General features: G+C 34.6%; 1 long non-coding RNA gene across 1 annotated transcript; it reads left to right on the top strand.

Annotated features, from left to right (window-relative positions):
• The first annotated feature begins 707 nt into the window (after positions 1-707).
• On the top strand, positions 708-6005 carry LOC125100304 (uncharacterized). Its single transcript, XR_007127496.1, has 3 exons — positions 708-814; positions 3375-3378; positions 5956-6005. It is a non-coding gene; the product is annotated as an uncharacterized LOC125100304 (long non-coding RNA).
• The last annotated feature ends 4107 nt before the right edge of the window (positions 6006-10112 follow it).

Genomic DNA, 10112 nt, shown 5'->3' on the forward strand with positions numbered 1-10112 from the left:
TAGGAGCTGGAGACTTACTACATAGACCTCTAGCAAAAGTTTTCTCCTTAAAGAACAAGTTGCTTAAGTAATTTGAACATAAAAGGTAAAAATATTATAAAGGAAAAAAGAAAAGCAAAAGGATTCTTTTCATTTTGCTTTCTTTAGATAAATATAATATCTTCTTATTTAACCTGTCAGTTTATTTAATGTGCAAATCTTGTGTTAAAACAGTCAGTCATATCATATGAAAGAATTTTTCGATGACTGTCTTCTGTTCTACTGGGATAAAGGTTTCCATTGTTAACAGGGAAGCTTCAGTTAAAACTAGCAGGAATCACTGTGTAGAGAATAAAGACACTCTACTCAGTGCACCCAAATTCAGTTTATAGCTGACAGACCACAATGCATCACTAGTGTCAGAAGGCATCAATTTTAGGATGGGTCAATTTGAAATGAAGTAATAAACTCTGGCTTAAGGAAAATGGCAAATATTATCTAACAGATGGCAAAGATATTAGTCATTTCTATCACATCTATTTATGTGATAAGTGGAAACAAAGAATTTCTGATTATAAATGAATAAGATGATATATTTGTTATAACTCTTTTGTTTCCAAGTGACAGAAAACCAATGCATTATTGTTTAAGATTAAGACTGTCTGTGAGATAGGGAAAATGCAAAATAACAATTGCCCAATAAAAAAGAAATTATTTATCTTTCACAGAAACATAAGCAGTTGAAGTCAGTATGGTGGCTCCAAAGATATGGAAAGCCAGCCTCCTTTCAATGTTTTGCACCATTAAGTTCAATGCACAGCTTCTACCTTGTGATGTAGGCAACCATTTGAAGGCTCACCCTTACATCTACAATGTATCCAGCAAAAGGGAGAAAGAAGTAGAGATAGGGTCCTATCTAGCTTCAAGGAAACTTGGGAAATTTATCCTTTAGTGAGTGTTCTACATACCTGTTCTACTACTAAGAAAGGAAGGGAGAAGGGCTATTGGGAGGTTAACTGGAAGTGTCTGTCACTCCCAACTTAAACTAGTTTAAGTAACAATGGAAACATTAAAACGTGGGTTGGTTTATAAGAACCAAGAACAACTTAGGGGAGGTAAACATTCCAAGGCATTCAGACTCTGTCCCCTGCTGTGTATATGCTTCATAGTTTCTTCTCCGTCTTTCCAGTTTAAGTTACACCAGATGTCACTGCTGACAATGCTGAGGGTGATGACTTTCCAGTTTGTCTCCAGAATATCTGATTCTTTTTCTCACTTCTAGTTTCAAAATTCCCTGACGGTGCTTTTATCAGTTCAGTTTAGATCGGCCACCGATTTTTGAACCAATCAGCTATCACCAATGGAGCAAAGTATTTAGAATAGCATTCTTTTGTTAACTATTGGTGGTAAGGGGACCAGTTTCCAGAACAAAGAGGAAATTGGAACAAATGAGCAGTGAATTCTGGATGTACGTAATTTACTTACATATGCAATAATAATGATATCCATTTAAAAAAATCTCATGGTAGGGGAGCTGTCAGAACTATTCTATTTGCTTCCCAATAGCAAAGATCTCCTGTTATTTCCCTTCTAATTCATAAATCACAGTGGGATTTGATTTTCCAATTTCAGTCCTGGTCTGAATAATAAAATTTATTATTTTAATTGATGGCCTATTTTGGGATGTCTTGCATTAGATTATGAAACACCTAATCTTCATTATGATGTGAAAAAATATTGAATCTATGGATATAAACTAACTTGATAGTTCACAAATCCTGATTAATGAAAGTTTCTTTTGTCAAAGTGGACTTTTTTGGCATGACTTACTCTCTTGAAACAGTAGATAGAGAGTGATTCTACAGATAGCCTGAGCATGTTCTGTAACATCAAACCTAACCACAAGTCTTCTGGAATTTGTGTTTCTTGTATTCTATTGACCTTGTGTAGCCAAGAGTTCGGCTCCTTAAATATCTGGGTCAGAAGTTAGTCAGCCTCACATAGTAGGCTATTTTCTTAAGACTTTAACCGTGTCAAATTGCAGTCAGTTTATTAAAGCTACTAGTTTGTGGCTTCATTCTGAAGTTCATGCAAAGCAGAAAAAGAATACCTTTTTTTTTTTTTTCTAAAAAGAGATTTTGATTTTTCTTATATATGTGTGCTGTCTAGTATGTGATAAAAATCCCAGTAATCAGAATGGAATAAGGATCCTGATAAGCAGTACGAATATCAGGAGTTTATTTCTGTTGCTCACTGTGGTCTGCCTTTCATTATTCCACCCTACCCAGAAGAAGACATTATGTTCTGTAGCTGCAAATAGATGGGGCTAGCAGGCTTCAAAAACACTTCTAAATCACTGAAGCCTACAACTATAATCATTCGGACATAGAAGTACATCATATACTACTTAGGTTGATGATATATAGATGATTTTTTTTTAACCACCTGCAGTATACCAGCATTCCTACAAGAACTTTACCAATGTTGCCACATTAACATGTTAGGAGATGGTATGCACTATTGTTTGTGGAAGAGGAAGGGGATGAATTAATTTAAGTATCATGCCCAAAGTCACAACTAGATATAAATGGCAGAATCACAATTTGGACCATGATATAAATAGTTTAAAATGTTGGGGGTACCTGGGTGGCTCAGTGGGTTAAAGTCTCTGCCTTCAGCTCAGGTCATGATCTCAGGGTCCTGGGATGGAGCCCCGGATCAGGCTCTCTGCTCAGCAGGGAGCCTGCTTCCCCCTCCTTCTCTCTCTGCCTGCCTCTGCCTACTTGTGATCTCTGTCTTGTCAAATAAGTAAATAAACATATTAAAAAAATAGTTTAAAATGTTATGCTCTAAATTATGTTCTTTTATCAACTAACAATACCTCTCATCTGTGTAAATTTATTAACATTATTTTAATTTCTGTCTAAAGTGACCATATGATTGGAACTTTTATGACCACCTGAATTCTGTATCAGTTTCACAATGCACTTATTTAATAGTTTCTTTTCTTAGGTCAGTTTATCCAGCAAATGTTTAAGTGATGTTTGTGTTCAAGAACTAGCCAAGGTACTGATGAACAAAACAAGAGTCACTTTTAGAATCTTCTCCTCACAGAGTTTATGTGAGGTAAATAAAAAATTAATATCATGTTACTTGAACATATACTTTATTAGGTACTAGAAAAACAGTGGGGAGCATGACAGACAAAATTCTTGACCTCATGGGGTTTGTAATCTATGAGATTATATTGAGTATTTAACAGACATCTGGGACCAAATGAATTTTAACAACTGACTTCACCATTAGAGGAAAACAGTAGGCCTGAGTCAGGAACAGATTTCTGTTTAGAGTAGGGTGAGCAGCTGTGGAGACTGTTGGATGACAAATTTAGAGAGACAGGTAGGGACAGATCCTATAGCCTTGTTGAGAGAGAGAGTTTGGTTATTATTCTGAGTGACATGGGAGGCACTGAAAGTTTTTGAGCAGAAAAGGATCAGATTCTGATTTATATCCTTAAAAGATCACTTTGCAGAGCTAAATGAATGTGCTGTAGGAAGATAAGAATGGAACAGGAGATCCAATGAGCAGACTCTTGTAATGCTATGTGTTTAGTGCTATATGGCAGTTTATCAGGTGGAATCACAAAGAAATTTAATAAAAACCAGTTAATTGTGGGTTTAAAAAATACTAGAAACAAACTATAAAAATGAAACCATGGAAATATGAGGATCCATAAATCTCACTAACTTAAATATATAAATCAGCTTTTGTTTTTTCCTCCCCCCCCGCCCTCCCTCCCTCCCTCCCTTCCTTCATTCCTTCTATTCTTCTTTTTCTTCTTGCTCTCTTGCTTTCCTTTTTCTTTCCAATAAAAAGTTAGGAGTACTTTGCAGTCTGCATAGACTCAGGGTCCATTTATTATAATTGACGAATAACACAGTTCTTTAAATGTAAAACAAGTAGGCTATGTAATCAGCTTCAAACAATTAAATATAAATCGATCTTTTACCTGAGAGAACCAGCTTGAGAAATACTAATCTTTGTAGTAACATTAGTCAACTTTGGTAATAAAAATATTATATAACCAATATAAGAATTTTCTTCAAAGGCAAAATATATAGAGTTTCATAAAATAACCAAATTACGATTTCCCTCTGAAATGCCTTAACTTTTCAAGAATTTAACTAAGGGACTTACACACAATATGGTGACTAATGCAGAGAATTCGTGCCCTTTCCTTTGCTTGCACTTCACTATTTAATCTCAAAGAGGCCAGAGCTCTTAATTAAAGACAAAGATGGATATGCCTTGGTGCAAAGTTGTTTTTATTTCTGAATGAGCACACTTGTGAAACTGATTTCCTCAATAGCAGGGCCAGGTGGAGAGATGGAGGTCACCTCTGTGTAGCAGCATGCTCCTCCCAGGTCCATAGGAAGCCGGCAATGCTGTCTTCCTCAGTGACCAGATGGGCCAAGTCCTGCAGAATAGTCCACAGCCATTATTCTGTGCATCAGGCTGTGCAATTGATTTCAAGATAACAGACAAGAGGGAAAGGGTTGTCAGGCTTGACTGCCTCCTGTCAATGCAGGAGCCCTGGAACAGTGTAATTCAGAAATTTTTTGTCAATTTGGGTAAGCTAGGGTGGAATCCTGACAGGGCGATTCTTTATTTGTCATGCAGTTTGAAGGTGCAGTGGGAATCTGCAGCTTGTGCCTGGGCAGTGACTGGCCTGGCTAAAAACGTACGTCATGATACATGGCTCAATTTCACAGCAAGCCCCACGGAGGATTTTGTTTCATGGGCAGGAAAGAATAAAGAAGAAGGAAATGAAGGGCACAGTTTTTCAAAGCCTATCTAAGATATTCCATTTCTCTCAATGCCTGCGTTGCCTTTATATGGTAGACTTATTTTCTTGTCATTTTCTAAATTTCAATTATTTGCAGAATATAAAATTCCCTCTCTGCTTGTAATCAAATCAGTACTGTGGGAGAAACTAAATGTTTCAGGAACAGGGAAATATACTCTGAATGTTGCTACAGTTATATTTTAACTTGGATTGGGCAAATCAGGTTACAATAATTGTGATATGTATGGATGGATTTAAAATCATGCATCAGGCTGTGCTAAATTGTGTGAAAAGTGTTTGAATGAAAACATTAATTACATAGGTAAACATCAAAGAGACTAGACAAGTCATGATTTTGTTTTGTTTAATACTAGAGATATCAGAGCTGCTTGACTACAAATTCCCTAGGGCCCTTTTGTTTTACTTTATTTCATTTGTTGTACAAGTTCATGAACATTTAGGTTGTTGCTGTATGGTTTACAAATAATGATAATGTCAACATGGCTTTTCCCCAAGTTCTTCCTAAAATTTTAAAATGGGAAGTGAGGGGCCCATTAGAAGAAAAGGTTAACGTTCTATTCAATAAATACTGAAAGCTCAGGTGCCTGTGGGATAGAAGTAAATTCCAGGAATAAAAGATAATCCAGTCACAAGTCACAGAAGCAATAGGAGAATTAAGTGAGATTTTTGAAATGAAATGGGTTTTCTATTTGGAATATCAGAAAAACAAATTGAAATGAAATGAAACCAAACCAAACCCAAAAAAGTGCAGTGGACATTTTGTGGTTTTAGTTTAAGATATCATTTTTAAGTAGTTCTGTATAACGTTGTTATGTAAAGATAAAAAGAAATTTAAAGACATAATCCTTGTCTTCAAAGAGCTTATATTTCTAGAGGAAGAATTTATTTAACAAATACTTTAGATACTTCTTGCTACAGGGAGACAATGTGTTGCCCTGGCACTTTATTGGTATTTCTAAAAATTATTTTTAACCTAAGACATTAATAAAGATGTTTATCTGTGATAGTTGGTGGTGTATCATAAGAAGCTGAATTTTCTCTTTGGTTTAAAATATATATGTTCATCATTTTGGGGGAAGATTTCATTTATTTATTTATTTATTTATCAGAGAGAGGGAAAGAGTGAACAAGCACAAGCAGGCAGAGACAGAAGCAGTCTCCCCACTGAGCAAGAAGCCCAATGTGGAACTGGATCCCAGGATCCTGGAATCATGATCTGAGCCGAAGGAAGATGCTTCATGACTGAGCCACCCAGGCATCCCTATGACCACCGTTTTATTTGGTTACTGTATTTACTGTTTTCCATAAATGTTTACAAAATAATCATGAATGATTCATAATTTGTAATCTTTTAACGTGTAATTCTTTACAACTCTTACTTTATAATTCATAAGTAACATAGGCCCAAGAGAACCTTGATTTGGGATTCACTAGAAGGATAAAATTAATTTAAAAAAGAAGTTTGAATTTCTACTATAACAAATAAAATCTTAATAAAGATATTATTAGGGGCACCTGGGTGGGTCAGTCAGTTAAGTCGCTGCCCCAGGCTCAGGTCATGATCCCAGAGTGCTGAGATCTAGTCCTGCGTTGGGCTGCCTGCTCAGCAGGGAGATTGCTTCCCTCTCTTCCTCTGCCTGCTGCTCCCTCAGCTTCTGTGCTCCCCCCGCCCTGTGTGTGTCAAATAAATAAATAAAATCTTTTAAGAATAAAAATAAAAAATAAACTCTTACTACTAAGTAACACAAGCTTATCATACCTGCTTATTTGCAGGTAAGCTGATAAGATTTGCATATTCTTTTCTTGCTAGTATGTTAAATTTGGTATTTATGAAAGTAGAGTATGAATGTGTTTCTAAGATATTCATATGGCTTTATTCAGGATCTATATTGTTAAACTATATTGTTGTAATAGATTTGCTAATAGTTTAGTAAATACTTTTGCATCTGTATTCATGAAATATATTGACCTGTAGCTGGCTTTTATTTTTCTTTCTTTCTTTTTTTTTTTTTTTTGTAATGTCTATGTCTAATGATGTTAATGCAGGCCTCATAAAATAAGTTAGAAAATTGTTCCTAATTTATTTTCTGGGAGATTTTTGTGTGTTTGGCATTATTTATACTTTCATTTTGATAGCCTCCAACAGAAAAGCTATCTGGACTCAAAGTGTCCTTTGTGTGAATATTCTAAATTGCAGACTAAATTTTTATAAGAAAGATAGGGAAATTCAGCTTTTCTATTTCTTCTTATGACAATTTTGACAATTTATTTTCCAAGAAAGTTGTGTTTTTTATCTAAGTAGTTGTAGTTATTATCACCAAGCTGTTCATAGTACTATCCTTTTACAGTATAATATCTGAAGGATTCATAGTGATTGTTTCTCTTAAATTTTCAAGAGTGACTTTTTTTTTTTTAACTCAATCTTGTTAGAGTATTATAAAGTTTGTTGTTTTTTTGCTAGGGACTGGACTTTAGTTTCATTTTTCTTTTCTTGGTTGTTTTTCTGTTTTCTATTTTGTTAATTTGTGCTATTTAGATTTATTATTTCTTGCTTTCTGTTTGCTTTGGGTTTTATTTGATCATCTTATTCTAGAGTCTCATGAGGAAAGCTTCGACCATCGATTTTTAGATCTTTCTTCTTTTCAAACATGGACAATTAAAGCTATAATTTACCCTCTAAACACTATTTTAGATGTATCATACAAATATGCTATCTTGTGATGTCTTTTGAATTTCATGCCAAATGCTTCCTAGATCTCCTATAATTTTCCTTCCAAAATTTATTAATTATTTTGAAGAATGTTGGTTAATTTCTGAATATTTGTGAATGATCCAGATATGTTTTTCTGATTTCTAATTTGTATTCATTTTAATGAGGGAACATGCTATATTATTTCAAATTTTTTAAATGTGTTATCAGACTCAACATATAGTATACCTTGGTGAGTGTTGCTTATGCATTTGAATGGAATGTGATTCTGCTGTTGTTACATATGGTGTTCTTCAAATATCAAGTAGATAAGTTGTTGATAGTGTAGACTAGGTCTTTTATAGGCATACTCATTATTGGTCAACTTCTTCTGATGAGGAGGTTTTGAATGTCCAACAATAATAGTGGATTTATTAATTTCTCCTTTGATTTCTCTCAGTGTTTTCTTCATACATCTTATAGCTCTAATGGTGTATATACATTTAGTATTTTTATATTTTTTAATAAATTTGTCTTTTTATCATTAATAGCCTTCTGTATCATGATAATATTCCTCAACCTCTATTTTCTCTGATATTATGGTAATTTAGATTTCTTATAATTAGAATGTATACAGAATTTTTCCTATTTTAAATATCTAACCTTTCCATTTTTTATCTTCAAATACATTTTTATAGACACCATATAGTGGGCTTTTTTTAACGTTTAAAAATTATCAGAGGGGCGCCTGGGTGGCTCAGTCAGTTAAGTATCTGCCTTCAGCTCAGGTCATGATCCCAGGGTTCTGGGATTGAGCCCCTTGTGGAGCTCCCTGTTCAGTGGGGAGTCTGTCCCTCTCCCTCTACCACTCCCTCCTTCCCATGCATTCTCTCTCTCTATCTAATAAATAAATAAATAAAATATTTTTTAAAAATTATCATAAAAATCTCCTTTGTTTCCCTTCTCTTGGGAATCACAATCCTGTAGTCCCCAGAGTCCAATGTTATTTTATACATTGTGTCTATTTATTTGTTTATTTTTATTATGAGAGGACAAGTTCTCTACTAGTTACTTCAGAATGGTAGATTTGAATTCTTATGCTTTATTCTTTAAATAAATTTTTGAAATACAAGATATATGTTGCTTTTTAGCAGCTATGAAATTATAATAGCTATATAATAATATTCAAAAGAATTTACTTTGGTCTCAGGAAACTTATAACTTCGATCTGTATGCATTTTTTGTTTTAAGGAATTATGATACAGTCACCAATAAATAATTTTCAAGTTAAAATATGTGTTAAAAATATTAGGAAAACTATTTTGTGGGACAAGTGGACAGAAATATGAATTCATGGATTAAAAAAGGATTGATATAATTATTAAGGAGAAATATATTTTTAAAGTGTGAGGGTGGATTTAAAATTACTAGACATATAGATTATAGCAGATATATTTTACAGTGTTAATCATTTTATTTGGTAAGACAACATGCTGGAAATTGTATCATTTTTTATGTAGATTTATGATAACTTTTAAAAATACTTTAAATGTGATATAATTCCACTATTCTTTTTATCATTTATTAAGGGTACTTGAACAGAAGAAATTTGAAGATCACTGTACATCACAGATTTTTTGACAATTAGCAACCTTGGTGAGGAATATTTCATGTAAAAGTGAGATGTAATCAAAGGCACAAAAAAAAGTGTCTCATATGTTCAGGGAACAGTGAGAAGCCCCAGTATCTAGGAATGAAAGACTATTTGGAGGGCAACAGGGTTAAAAACATATATAGAACACACACATACACACATATCACACAAACAGAGCCACTTATAAAGGATTTTAGATGTTAATATGTAACAAAGTGGACGCTTTCATAGGTCTTTGAGCAACAATATGACAGATAAGGTATTACCTGGATGATGTCTAATCTAGTGCAGTATGCATAAATGAGTGGTGATGGGAGGAGGGGTAGGTATGAGGCTATTGCAGTTGTATAAGCATAAGGCACAAAGGATGTGGGTGTACAGCTAAGAGAATGAAGTTACTGTTTTGAACTAAAAAGTAGTGATTATGTAAAAATAGCATTACATGGGGGCACCTGGGTGGCTCAGTGGGTTAAAGCCTCTGACTTCAGCTCAGGTCATGATCCCAAGGTCTTGGGATCGAGCCCCCACATCAGGCTCTCTGCTCAGCGGGGAGCCTGCTTCCTCCTCTCTCTCACTCTGCCTGCCTCTCTGCCTACTTGTGATCTCTATCCGTCAAATGAATAAATAAAATCTTAAAAGAAAAATAGCATTACGTGTTTAAGGCCAAGATTTTGGATTTATCCTTAGAATATATTTTTATGGGAATGCCTGGATGGCTCAGTCAGTTAAGCATCTGTCTTCAGCTCAAGTCATGATCCCAGGGTCTTGGGATCAAGTCCCACACTGGGCTCCTTGCTCAGCGGGGAGCTGGCTTCTCCTCCTGCCTGCTTCTCCCTCTGCTTCCCACTCTCTCACTTTGTGTTCCCCTTCTCTCTCTCTCTGACAAATAAATAAACAAAATCTAAAAAAAAAGAATATATTTT

The sequence above is a fragment of the Lutra lutra genome, chromosome 5 (genome assembly GCF_902655055.1).
Source record: "Lutra lutra chromosome 5, mLutLut1.2, whole genome shotgun sequence".
Lineage (NCBI taxonomy): Eukaryota > Metazoa > Chordata > Mammalia > Carnivora > Mustelidae > Lutra > Lutra lutra.